The sequence below is a fragment of the Rousettus aegyptiacus genome, unplaced genomic scaffold (assembly GCF_014176215.1).
Source record: "Rousettus aegyptiacus isolate mRouAeg1 unplaced genomic scaffold, mRouAeg1.p scaffold_m13_p_2, whole genome shotgun sequence".
NCBI lineage: Eukaryota > Metazoa > Chordata > Mammalia > Chiroptera > Pteropodidae > Rousettus > Rousettus aegyptiacus.
The window spans coordinates 55,971,317-55,985,660 of record NW_023416295.1 but is presented as its reverse complement, the minus strand read 5'-3'; the positions used below and the strand labels follow the sequence as shown (position 1 = coordinate 55,985,660).

Here is a 14,344-nt window from a genome sequence, read left to right as displayed (position 1 = left end):
CAAATTCCTGGCGTAATTTATAAAAAAAGAATCTCAGGTTTGGAGCCAATGGTGGTTTTTAGAGCTTTCTACTTCATGGTTAGACAGATGTTTGGGGAAGTTTAATTCTCTGAATATAGCCTATCTAAATTATAGTCTCTTCAGTCATACGAATGGAATAGAATTTGAAAGCAAACTATTAACGGACAGAAGCCATTTATGTCCTTTGCTAATGATGTCATATATAAAAGTCTTTCCCTTAATAAGATTAACTGTTTCCACTGTTACAAGAATTATCTGAAATTGAGCCCAGAACCTCAGACTACAAGGTAGTGACTCTGAAGTGATGCAATACTATTTTAAAAAACTTACATAATCTCTTTGTAAGATATAAATTAAAGTTATGTTGATCCTGCCTGTCCATTTTCCTTTCAATTTTTATTACACTGAATGTTGCTTTTTGATTTAAAACAATTCTTTTTTACACAGGTAACTTTTGACCTTCTATAATCACATATTATTGTAGTTACTGTTTGTGTATATGACATTCAACATTTCAAAAAACCCTTGAAGATTTTTTCTTTTTTTTCTTTTCTTTTTTTTTTTTTTACACCTACAGCACCCAGTCTTCCTAGGTGGTCACCCATGCAAGTACTAACTAGCCCTGACCCTGCTTAGCTTCCGAGATCAGACCAGATCCGGCATGTTCAAGGTGGCATGGCCATAGACTTAAGATTTTGAAATTAGTAATTCCTTACCATTTTGGACTTAAAGCTTCATTGATTCAAGATTTTAAATGTTGACCTTATAAAAATAGTGGTTGACCTCTTTCACTTCATCACATTACTTTTTAAAATCTATTTTTATATACTTGCGAGGCTTACAAACAAAATATATTTCCTTCTACATGTATGAAAAAATACATTCAGCATTGGAAAACCACATTGGTAGGTACTCATCAAATTTAGAACCAGCTTCTAAGATATAAGTCATCAAATGAACAAACGAAAAACAAAACAAAAAGCCAAAGCAGTGACACAGAGAACATTGTATGACAAAAACTTCAAAGTTGTCATTACATCAGCTCTGCCTCCTTGGCCCTGTGTTCACTCTTCTAAAGACTGAGGGAGGAAGAAAAAGGCTTAGGGATAGAAGGACAGAGGAAGAGCAGGCCAGGGCGGCCTGTGGTTTCTGCCCCACTTAACTGTACTTCTCTCTGTCTCCCACCTCCATTGTAAATGACATGCTGTGCTTTGAAAATTTTTGTATTATTTTCATAGTGTGAGACAAGTAAATATTTAATGGAGTCCTACAGTAGCCTTTTAAATATAAAATACAAATAAGAGTCTTAATTCTTTCAGAGATAGGGAGCTATTGAAATAATTTTTCTTAGAACAACATATGCAAAATTGTGCTTTAGGGAGCTTAAGAAGGCAATAGTGCTTAGGGTAGATTGGAAGGAAGTGGGAAACTGGTTAGAGCAGCATGAACTTAAGAGGTTTATGAAGTTCAAATTAGGATAGTGTCCAGGAGAATGGAGATGCGATAGGTGCAGAAGTGTCAAGCTGTGTATCTCCAGGATCTTATCTTTCATTCCTCTCTGCTTCACTTAATTTGATATTCAAGCCCAGTCCTGACTGAATATCCAGGGCCATTTCTAGTCAGATGCTAGGCTTGCTTATCCAGCCCCAACCACATGGACTGATGGGTGTATCTTTCACCACCCTTGCTGTTAGAACAATGTGCTTGAACAATCTGCAGTCTTCTGGTCACCCCGTCTTCAGCACTTTTGCTATAACCTCCTTCTTAATTTCCCTCTCCACATTGCTGGGGCTTAATCATATTTCAAAAAACTGCTTGAACATCACCTCCTTTATATAGCCTTGTATAACACCTTCAGGTAGCAGAGGTGACTATCCCTTCCTTCGGACTCTTCTGAATGTGGATTTGGCACTTATACTGAACTGAACTTATATTTAAACTCTTTCCCAATATCTACTGTGATGGACCATATTGGGTGGTTTATAAATATTTATTGCATAGTTAAATTCTGATAATCAAAGATCCTGCCTTATTCTTGGGCCCAACACTCCTTGCCTCATAACATAGTTCTTACAACTGACTTCCTGCCTTCATCCTTGTTCTTGAATTTTTTTTGTGCTAACTGCTCAGTAACACAGTCATATTCAAGGGCTGATTTGTGTTGTCTAATTGCTTCCTCCTCTGCCATTGTCGGGAGTATGTGACAAACTATGTAACAACTTCCAATTATCATCTGCTCTAGACACCTGATGACTCAACTCCTAGTCTCCCCTTCCTACTGCTCTCCTCTCTTGGCAAATGACCCAGTTTATACCTAAAGAGTTCTGGACACTTGACCTCATATTTGTTCATCTGTCTGAAGCCTCTATTGCAGGCTGTAGATGCCACTAGCAACTATTCCTCCCCTGGCATTTGTTCCTTTCCCCAACCATCCACCAGTGGACATGACTGATGCCTCGTCTGATCATTCTGCCTCTCTAGTAGATAACTAGTGGTGCCCTATAGAATCTCAAGATTTAACAGATAAATCCATTGAATTTGGAAACTTCTTGGATTTGAGGAAAAGGCAGATGAATGTGGGACCAAAGTCAAAAGCTAACTGAGGTTTGGTGGGTGATTAGGAATGTGGAGGTGCCATGGCAGAAAGAGAGCACATAAGAGGGAATACTTTTAGGAAAGGAAGTAATGAGGTCAGCTTTTAAGAAGAGATGATGAATCCAGTTTTGGATATGCCCAAGGGTGGTATTAAAATATTTAATGAGGTATGATGTGACATCAACTGATCAATACAGATGTCAGTGTTAGGCTATATAAAGGCCTGTCAGTCTAGGATTTATTATGCTTGGTGGAAGGAACAGACAGAACAACTTATTGGATATTCGGAGGGGCCAGGCTCAATAAATTCCAGATAAATTTCCCTTATGAACTTCAACCTTCTTTTTTCTTCCCCTCTATCTAAGGGTTAGACTGGGTCTATATACCAATGAGTAGTAGTCTTAACACTTTTTCACCCTCTGGTAAACTGGCAGGTATTTGTCTTATAATTAACCCCAGGATTCTAGTTAAAGCGCACTATCGTACTCATCCTCATGCCATTTTTTTTTCCCCATAAATTTGTAATAGCATATCCAGACCTCTCACCTTCAGCATACAAAGACCTCTTTTATCCCCACAAAAGAGGACTGACTGCTATGGATTTATGCAAATTCAGTTTTTAACCTGCCAGCCAAAGAATAAGGCATAAAGATTAATTCTTAAGATGTTTTTCAGCTTTTGAATTTTATATTCCAGGAAGGATGTTTTTGATTTTCCTTTTTGACAGATTTGATGTAGACATAAAGATGGAAAGTTAATTGTTAGCTTTGGGCATTCAAAGAAGGTGAGGATTTTTATCCACCCTGCTTAGAAAGGACAAATTTATTGCTTAAGGATTTAACTTTGGATTAGTAGCTTCTGATTCAAATTGAAAATACAATAAATGTCAAATAACTAACTTGGTGGAACTGGAGGGTCACTCATTAGAGAGAACAGAGAGTTAGCATAGCTAATGAGAAAATCTCTAGCAGGGAAGCAAGAATTTCGGATTCTAATCTTATTTCTGCTAGTGTCATACTGGTAACTCCGGAGAATGGGACTTTAATTTTCCCAGACTCCGTCAGTTCTAGCATTGATCAAGCCTGAATGCAAATTCGTTTCTTTTTTACCTCATAGGTGTGTAGGAAGTTTGAGTATCTGGGAAAGCACTAACTTGCATTTTGACCGGCACTTAGGCTGATTACAAGCTTTTGTTCTTTTGTTTAACTGTCTAAATAGGTATAAGGGGTATTGACGGCAAGGCTGTTTGTCATTCAGGGCAGTCTCTTGCCGAGTCAGTGGAGACAGACTACCACCTGGGTCTTGACTCTGCAGTGAGATTTGCTAAGTGATGACATGAACACCCACTCAAATGCCTGTGAAATGTCTGCCTCTTGAGTGTTCCATTTGATCCATTCCCCACCCAACCTCCTGACACTCATTTCCTCACTGACCTTGCTCTATCCCAGGAGTGAGCTTCCTGGCCTCAATCCTGTGCTGGCAGAATCAGCTACCTCCTCTGAATGTTCAAAAGGCCCCTTTTGGCAAGCATCTCTCTCCCAGATGAGTAGAAGGGAGTAGGAGGCAAATTATTTAGTGATCTTAAGAATGCACTTTACCTGGCTGTAGGCCCAGGGTTATCTGGGAGGAATGATATGTTAGCTGACAACTACATTTGCAGAGATAAGTTTAATGGATTTTCCAGTGTTTTGAGGTATATTCCTCACAGTTAAGATTGAGTTCATGAAAAAACAAAACAAAACAAAAAAGCACTGCCTGTTCTCTCTCTTTAACTATGTCTAGGTTTTTCCCTACTTCGGAATATAAATCTTTCCTCTCCCTCATTGTCTTCTCAAACAACTGTGTCAACACAACCACTTTTCAGTGCCAAATTCCTGAACAGGTAGTATTTATTGATTATGTTAATATCTTCATCACTTATTTTCATATTGAGCCTTTGCAATCTGGTTTCCACTCCTACAAAACATTGAAATAATTTTTCTTTGTGCTTTTCTACCAGCTTTATGTCATTTTATCAGTTATTACCCCATTAAATCTCTCTGAGGTATTTGGTACAGTTGATATCTTCTTTCCTTAAAAATTTGTGCAAGGCTCTGTCTCAGTAACTATACTAAATTCTTTCCTCACCACCTCAATTCTTCTCTCCTTTAGTGACTCCCTTTTCTCCCTTTAACCATTAACTCAGGACTTAGTTCTTATCCTTATACCCATCCATTTTCAAAATAATACTTTGATCAAAACAGTAGTGACTCTCTCCAAATCTTTACTTTCTCACATAAAATTTGTTCCATACTTGCATTTACTATTTAGTTCCACTTGGATATCCCATCTCCCATGCCAAATTCTCCATTCCAGGAAACAGATTGATTTGGTTTAAATCTTATATCTAGTAACTTATTGGTTGTGGGACTTTGTACAAGTTACTTTTTATTATCTCTGTTTTCTCAACTGGAGAGTAAGATGATGAGTGAAAATAAAGGTGAAAATAAAGTCTACTTGAGTGGATTTAGTAAGTAATATATGGAAAGGGTTTAGCACAGCACCCTGGTGTCATAGTAATGCTAACAATGTTAGTTATTATTATTAGTTCTTATTTATAATTTGCCTTCTCTTTAATCTGTACATCTAGTAATACATTCCATTGTTTTTCTTCCTTCTTAATAATCTATTTTTCATATCTACTTCATTTATGCTTTGAATGAATGTCTTCATAGCTGGAATTTCAGAGCCTCTTTGTTGTGTGCTGTATTATTTATTGTGCTGTTTCCAAGTTCAGATGGGTTTATTACTATTGATGAGTCACATTCAAATTCTTCAACTAGATATACAGGCTCAGCATTGCTGTTGCTGCTTTGGTGGTCACTTTCATCTCCTGCTACTTAATATGTAAACTTCAGCTCCAGTCAAAGCAATTAACTTCCTGGTCCCTGAAAAACTCTATGCCATTTTCATTATTTGAGGATGTCCTTTAAATGGCAATACCTGCCTTGGGAGAGGTGACATGAGCCACATGTATTTGCTATGTTTGATAACTTCTTAACAAATACATTTTGAATGAATTAATTTTCAAGGAAGAAGAAAATTCTTTTTAAAGTCTTAGAAATAAGATACAAAGTTCTAGAGGGTATAAAAAGTGAAAAATTAGAAATACTTGGTTCATATGATCAGAACTCTAAATTAGACTGGCTAATAAATAATGATTGTTTACTTGATTGAGCACCTATAGTTTGCCAACTATTGTATAGTAAATATAACCAGCTCTGTTTTCTTCTAGTTGACATCCAGCCATTTTTTTTCCAGTATCAAGACAGGAGACTACTCGGAATGTTATAATCGGGAGGTCTTTTTTAGAAGGAGAAAATTAGGTTCCAGATTATATTCACAGAATCCATTACCAAATAAACTAGCATTTATTAAACAGCATATACTTATTGAATGCCCAACATAGTCAAGGCACTGTTTTGGTGTTGGGAGGGAACCTCAAAGAAGAATAAAACATGTCACTTTGCTATACATGTTCTTGACTTGACACCATTATCAGTGCTGTGTATATTTTTCCAGATTTAGTTTTTATGAAAGAAATATATCTGTAAAGTTATAAATGCCGAATACTATTATGATGAAACACTTATGATGAAAAATGGAAATCATCTGCTCTACTCCTTGAGTTTCATTACCTAGAAGAATCCACATTCATGTCTTGTATGTATTTGTTGAGTTCCTTAACTTAATATTTATAAATAATATTTCTTGACTTTTTTTATTCTTTCAAAATGAAATTTATCTCTCTTATTATTCACAACCTCTGCTATTTCTTGCCTTCCTTTTTTTAAGGATAATTATATTTTGGGTACATATTCAGGGTTTATATTACTATATTTACATAAACACTTTGTCAGTCACAAAGTAGTATGTTATGATTACAAATCCTTACTTACACACTTTTTGTTTTTCTTACAGTTAATAATTGCCTTATTTAAAAATCTGTTTTTGTTTCTACTGCTAATTTTAAAAAAAGCTATAAAATTTTTCCCAATATAGTCAAACATTAAATAATTTTTCAGTTTTATCCATAACCACAACTCCACTCCCAGGAACTCTCTCTTGGAATCCTTGATTTTCATGTTTGTATCTGGACTGGCTACTCAGTTTCCAGAATAGCTATCATATGGGGAATCTCTTTATCTTTTTCTTGAGTTGGATCCCATGTTTTTCTTGTCTTTTTTTTTTTTTTTTTAAAGGCGAGGCAACCCTTGGTTGATCTCACAGATTGCAAAGACCTTGTCAGTTTACAATCCCTTATTTTATTTATTTATTTTTTTACACCTACAGCACCTGGTCTTCCTAGGTGGTCTCTCATCCAAGTACTAACCCAACCCAGCTTAGCTTCCATGATCAGATGGGATCAGGCTTGTTTAGGGTTATAAAGCTGTACTGTTTTTGTTTGTTTGTTTGTTTTGAGGACATCCTTCATTAGCTTTCAGGGGAGGGATTTATAAGAATAAATTTTTCAGATTTCTTTTTTTCAAGCTTTAAACTTAAATAATAGTAGTTTGACTGGGTATAGAATTCTAATTTAGAAGTCGTTATTTCTCAGAAATTTGAAAGCATTATTCCACTGTCTTTCATCTTTCAATATTGCTGCTGGTAAATCTAACAATTTGTTGATATCACTCCTCCATTAATATCACTTTTTTCTTTGATATTGTGACTTTTTAACCTTTTACAACATATTTAGTTTTTGTTATGGTTAGAGATAACTGCATGGGTTCAATCCTCCATCTTTACCTGGGGGTCTTCAGTGTAGAGTTTATTTTTGAGTAAATCGCAGAGAAATATCCTGATATGACCATGCACTGATTATTTAGTGACTGCCCATCTAACATTGTTTCCTATTTTTGCCTTGTGTTTAAAATGAGTTGCTTCTTTTTCAGGAGTAATTATTTTTTTTCATCAATTTTCATATAGAACTAATTATGTCATTTATACCATTTTAAGAATGTGTCTGTCTTTACTGATGTCTTGAGACATATTTGTTGAGATATAATTTAAATACCATAAAATTCACTTATTCAAGTGTATGATTCATTTTTTCTTAGTATATTCACAGGGTTGTGCAACCCTCACTGCACTCTATCTTATTACTCTGCCAAACAAAATCCTGTATCCATTAGCAGGTATTCCCCACTTTCTATTCTCTCTGTCTTTGCAATCACTATTCTAATTTCCATCTCTACATATTTGTCTATTCTAAACATTTCATATAAATGGAATCATACAATCTGTGGCCTCTTGTGACTGGTTTCTTACACTTAGTATAATGTTTTCAATGCTTATCCATGTGTTATATAGTAGATATCAGTATTCCTTTTTTAATGCCAAATTTTACTAAATTTTAATTCTCTGAAGACAGGTTTCATCTTTGTATGCTTAACCCCTAGCATGGTAGCTAGGAGCTATTAGTATCTAATGTATTTGTTTATTAAATAAATAAATGGCTAATTCTAAGTCCATTCAAATTTTCCATTATAGTCCTACTTTCAAAAATTTCACTTGACCATGTCCTCCTCCCACCCCCAAAGTTTTTTATTTCAAAGCAGTTTGATAACGATTTGGGCAAAAATTAATCTGTTCTGAACATAGATTATTCTTGATTTATCTTTACAGTAGGACTAGAATGCTAGCCACAACCACTTCCTTCACACCTTAGACTTTTTTTGGTCTGTAACTCAGGCATTTAACCAAGCTTACAATCACTGATCACAGCAAGACTGGGACAAATAAGAATTTTAAGCCTGATTCTAGAGTCTCTCACTTTACTGACGGGGGTGGTCTTAGTCACCAAACTCATATAATAATTTAGTTCTTATGGAACTCTGATTTAGCACCATAATTTTTTTGTTTTGTTTTGTTTCCCTGAGACCACTGAGTACTCCTCTTTCAATTCTTTTCGTTTCTGTAAACCAAATGGGATTAGGTCAAGGCTGGGGCATCGGCATTTCTTTCAGTGTTCTGTCAAGAATAAAATTGAATTTTGTGGATTCCTCTCATTCTGTTTCTTTATTCAGTCAACATTAGCAAGGCAGAGAATTTGCTAAGACTTCTAAACTATACTTTCCCAGTTCCCTCCAAACCCTGCACCCTCAAAAGACAACACATATACACAATGGTTTAGGAAAACTTCCAACCTCAATATCTAAGGATAATTTAAGAAGAGCTCAGTTTGAATAACGAGGGATAGAAGAAATGATTTCCTCAAACTTACCTTTCTGTGATTCTAAAGTATTTCAAGTCCTAACATAATGATACTAAAATATGTAGGAGATAGTGGTAGGATGGATAAGAATTGAGCAGAAATTAAAATTAAACTCATTTATTTGTAGATTATGGTTTTCATCTAGGTTTATGATGATAAAAACAAGGACTTAATTTTAAAAACTAGTTTAATGGCCTTGAATAGTTTTTGAACAGCTGGAAATCTTTTACATAACATCAAAGGTAATTTACTCCTCATGGCAAGAGATCAGGGGTTGTGTCTTTTGTATTGATGTTAACTCAAGTATATATGTATTTTTTTCTGAACACACACAGTATTTAAAAAAAATAAACCATTCATTCTGAATATTAGGTTTGCAAAGCAGCTTTAAATGCCCCCATAGGTGAGCTCAAACCCAGCAATGCAAACATCTGATTTTATTATGTTTCTTCCTCAAAAAGATGAGAGGGACACAGGGGAAAGTTTGCCTATTTTTATCCATGAAATAAGGTCACTAAATATGTTATGTCAGTTAAATCAAATTCTTATCTTTTGAAAACATTTCTATGTAGTGTGTGTGTGTGTGTGTGTGTGTGTGCGCGCGCGCGCACGTGCGCAAATATATGTATGTATACATATATATTTGCTATAATTCAAGAATGACATGGGTTCTGTTACTATTATTTTCCTAGTTGGTTATAAGAGTAAATTTTGAGTTGACATTTCTGAAATAAATATAGCTACTGGAGCACTAGCATTCTGATTTAAAAATCTGACTACATTAGAAGAAAATTAACCTTTTCAAAAAGCCACTGTTCTAAGGAATAATTTGAATCAAATGAGCTTTAAATGTTGTACCTGCATTTAGAATTTTTAGAGGGGTTGTAACTCCCCAGTGATCTACTTTTTAAAGGAGAAAAGGAATCAGATAAACTACAGGAAAAGTAACCATGAAAATTGTAAAGAAAAGTTTAAATGAAGTTAATTTTTTTTAACTGAACTGACTTTTATAGTAACATCAGGTTCAGAAATCAAAGTAGAAACTGCCCTTATTATAAGTAGTTTTGATATCTTCCATAAAAAGTATCAGGTTGTATTAATACCCAGGAAACTGTACGTTTTTTGTTGGAATCCTCCATGTTATACTTATTTATTCATTTATTTCATATTTGACAGGTACTTAAATTGTGCTAAACAGAAATGTGGATGGTAGGGCTATGAAGATTTCACATACATAACTGACTGTTAAAATATTAGACACTTCATTATGGATGAAAATGGCATTGGGATGAAAATGACAATGCACATGATTTTCAGTCTACAAACTCAAGTATGCGATACATGTTTTCACTCTTAACTTTCCGTCAGTTGACTTTCCGTCAGTTGGTATCAAAGTCTTGATCCCACCAGTTTGTGTAAAATTTCACCTTAGGAATTCTTTAGGTTCCTTCTCACTCTGGGGTCAGGCTGAAATATTGGGGCCTGTTATGGAGTAAATTGTTTCTCCTGGAAAAGATACTTTGGAGTCCTAACCTGCAGTGCCTCAGAAAATGACCTTACTTGGAAATAAGGTCACTGCAGATATAATTGGTTAAGATGAGGTTATACTGGAGTCAGATGAGCCCTTAATCCAATGCGATTGGTGTTCTTACAAGAAGAAGAGAGAGACACATAGGGGGCACACAGCCATGTGATGTTGGAGACAGAGATTGAAGTTATATATCTACAGACCAAAAAAAAAAAAAAAAAAAAAATGCCAAGGAATGCTCATACCACCAGAAGCTAGAAAAAGCAAAAAGTGATTCTCCTCTTCTCTATATGTTTCGGATGGATTATGGCCCTGCCAACACCTTGATTTTAGACTTGTAGTTTCCAGAAATGTGAGATAATGAATGTCTGTTGTTTTAAGTTATCCAGTTGGTAAGACTTTGTTATGACAGCCCTAGGGAACGAAAATAGAGCCTTATGTCATTCAAGGTGTCATGGTGGGTGGCAAGGCATCTGGTCGCTAGTCTTCTCGCTAGTCTTCTCGTCACATGGACAAACGCTGAGCTGGCCATCATACCCTATTTAAATAACTCCTCCAGGCCTAGTGGCCCATGCTGTTTGTATACCATGCTTGGGACTCAGTACTTTTTAGGAAGCAGGACTCTCTGATCTCTTCACTTGGTACATCAAGTGGCTACTGTTAAGGCACTGACAAATCCCAGGGCACTGCCTAGGAGAAGTAAGGCTTTCTTACTTCTTCTCCTAGCCCTGAGAAGATTTTTAATATATTGGGAGGTAGCCCATTTCTCCTGCCTGCTCATTCAGAATACTGTTTCTTCTCTCAAAATTTGTGTCTCCTTTGCCTTTTCCTTAAATTTTGTAAATTCTCCTAAGGGATGAGGCTTTTGGGAAACATCAGGGAAGGAGAATTCCTCTGTCTCACCCCCACCCACAGGCAATGAAACCATAAACAGTAAAGGAGAACATGATTCAGGAGGACCGGGGAGGGAAAAGTGAAAAATGTAAGTAGGAAAGGCCTATAAAATAATTTATCAAACTATTACTCAACCACAAAATTATTGAATAGTCTACATTAAGTTATCCAATGGATTTTGAAACTATTTACCTTATGTTCTGATAGTAAATTAAATTTAGCAGATTGGGGCTGAACTAACAGATCAAGAGAACAGACTTTTTAATGCAATGTTTCAGTGACAGGAAACCATTAAAGAGCCTCTCCAAGATTCCATTCTAGGAATTTTTGCATGAATAATTAACTGGCTCAATCATATACATTACTGATCATCAGATGACACGTACATTGATTTTTACGACAGATAAAGTAACCAGACACAACAAATTAAGAGCCAGTTATTTTGGCATTCTTAAGTCAGTGATTTCAAATCCGGCTTAGAATCACCGGCACTCTTTTTAAAAATATGTGCCCGGCCTTTGCTCCTGGACAATGTTATCTGGAGTAGGGGCAGTGAACCTGTGGTTTTTAATAGTTCCTTGGTGATTTGGGCCAATTTTGGGGAAGCACTAATCTAAGAGATGTAATTAATTCAGTGATCCGAGCGGCGATTATCAATATATGTATCGTCTAAATGAACACATATATTTAGTGTTTCTGGATATTGTCTTCTATCATCTGCATAACCTTGCCCTAACAGAATTAGTTCAGAGGTTATACTTATCCTTATTTTGAAATCCACAATTGATATTTGAAAGAAATTCATTGACTTCTTGGCAAAAATCTTTACTACTGTCCCACTGGGCTGGTAGATTTCTTGCTATTTGATAAAAGGAGAAACTGAGACTGTTTCTAAGTGACACCAAAAGTTAGTCAATTACCAGGACATTCTTAAATATCTTTTAGCAGAATAAACTTAGATGTGTTCTTCTATATTATCCCAGGCCTTCGAGTGCCTATTTAGACTTCAATTAACACTATCTAGTCCTCTTAATTTAACACTATTTAGCACTTCTAAAACTAATCATCAAAGTATTCTAAATTAATTCTGTTGTTTGTTAATAAAGATGTTAAATTTTCAATGGTAAGCTGTCTTTAAAATATCTACTTTAATACAAATCTTACTTGCTTCAGCAAGTGTTGTGAGTGTGCATGCGAATGTATGTGCGTGTTGAGGTGTGCCTGCCACTCTCCTTTTCACATTCCTGGCTAAGATATACCAATCATGAGCACTAACACACCAGCACAATGATAAAAACAAGACACGATGGGGAATTGCTTACCTTTATGTGTCTAGTAAATTCATAACTAAGAATTGATCTGGTAGATTTAGGAAGATATAAAACAAAGTCAATGCAGGTGATAAAGTTCATTGGATTATTCAGTTAAGATAAAAAACACATATTGAGAAGCACCTAACAAAAAGACACTGTCTAGTTAATTGTAGAAAAAGAGTCTTTGTTTATTGAGGGACTTGACACAGGGCCCAGCCCAGAAAGCCAGAGTGCTGGAGGAAAAGGCTTCCAGGAAAGAAAGGAAGGAATGCTAACCAACCTAACCCACTAGAGCTTATCACTTCTCCAGAAGTTGTGGTATTTAGAATTGTTTGTGTAAGAAGCAATAAAAACTTGACAGGCTGATACCTGTTAAGCTGCTGACATACGTTGTCCATGTAGCTTGTGGATTGTCTCTGTGTTCCTTCATGTGGGGCCAGAGTAGCTACACAGCCCTTGTGCTAGCAAAACAAAATAGAGTAAAAAAAAAAAAAAGAAAAAAGAAAATTCAACTCTAACCTCAGTGCCGCCTTCTTTTCTCTCAACTCCTGATCAAGGGTGATGCAACTTACATTTGGAGGCATATAATGGCTTTAGTACAAAGTCAGCTTGTGGCTTTGAATTGCTTTGCTTGTCTCTTTTCATATGGCTGGCTTTTTCTACACAAGTTTTCTGGCTAAGTGGCTTCTTTGCTTTTGTTTGCTTTCTTGTTTTGACCTAAATCTGTGTCCTCTGTTCCTTGCCGGTCCTCAGAGACTCAGCATCTGGTTACTCTGATGTGATTCAGGTGTAAATGCAGAGCTTTTGAGAGGAGGGATGAGAGTCTCTACTTGCAGATGCTCCCCAAAAGGTATTTCTCAGTAGGTAGCTTAAGATGAGGATAAGCCACAGATCCTACTCTTCTCTATGTGAATATGTTAGTGAATATTGGATTCTAGTTTGGTTTGGAGCATATTTAAATGTTTCCATTCAGTTTATTAGGTTTTTAGTAGTAGGTCTATTCTAAAATTATTTGCTAAATGAAATGAAAACAGCAACAACTTGTTCCATAAAAAAAATAACGTATTTTTAGTAAATCAGTGTCACTCAGTAAAGATTTTATCTAGTAGTTTGTAAATATGGCGCCAGTAGAAAATGCGAGGCAGGCTGACAGCATTGTGTAGATGTGCACTGACAACCTTGGAATAGTATACCATTTATGTAATTGTCTGAGGAATGACAAAGTGACTCACCTTGCTACTTGGGAAATTTAATCTCACAGGGGTTTTCCAGAATTATATTTATACATGGGGAGGAAAAAATCCTATGAAAATTAGAGAAAGTTGTCCTCATTAAAATATAGTATTGAGAAGTTATTTTTTCGCATGAGAACTGAAAGTTTTGTATGATCCACAACCTTAACCTATTTCACAGCTCATTGAGTGGTACCTCCATGTATTGCCTATTTCAGCAACCTGGGCACTGTCTTTGACAGCTCTCTTTCTTTTGCCTTCATGGTCAACCCACTACCAAATGTGGTTTCTTCAACCTCCAAAGTACATTTTGAATCGGTCAAGTTTTATCTACATTACTGCTATCTTTTATCTAGACATAACCCCTAACTGGCCCTTCTGCTTTCCCAGTTGCAGCCAATATGATCTTTTGTGTGTGTGAATTTCTATTTTTATAAAAGTTGTACATGTGCATAGTTTAAAGAGTCATATTCTATAATTCTTATAATAAACACTCAGAAATAAC

General features: G+C 35.8%; 1 pseudogene; it reads right to left on the bottom strand.

Moving 5' to 3' along the window:
* Window positions 1-589: 589 nt before the first annotated feature.
* Window positions 590-708, bottom strand: LOC118614123 (annotated as a pseudogene).
* Between the last annotated feature and the right edge of the window lie 13,636 nt (window positions 709-14,344).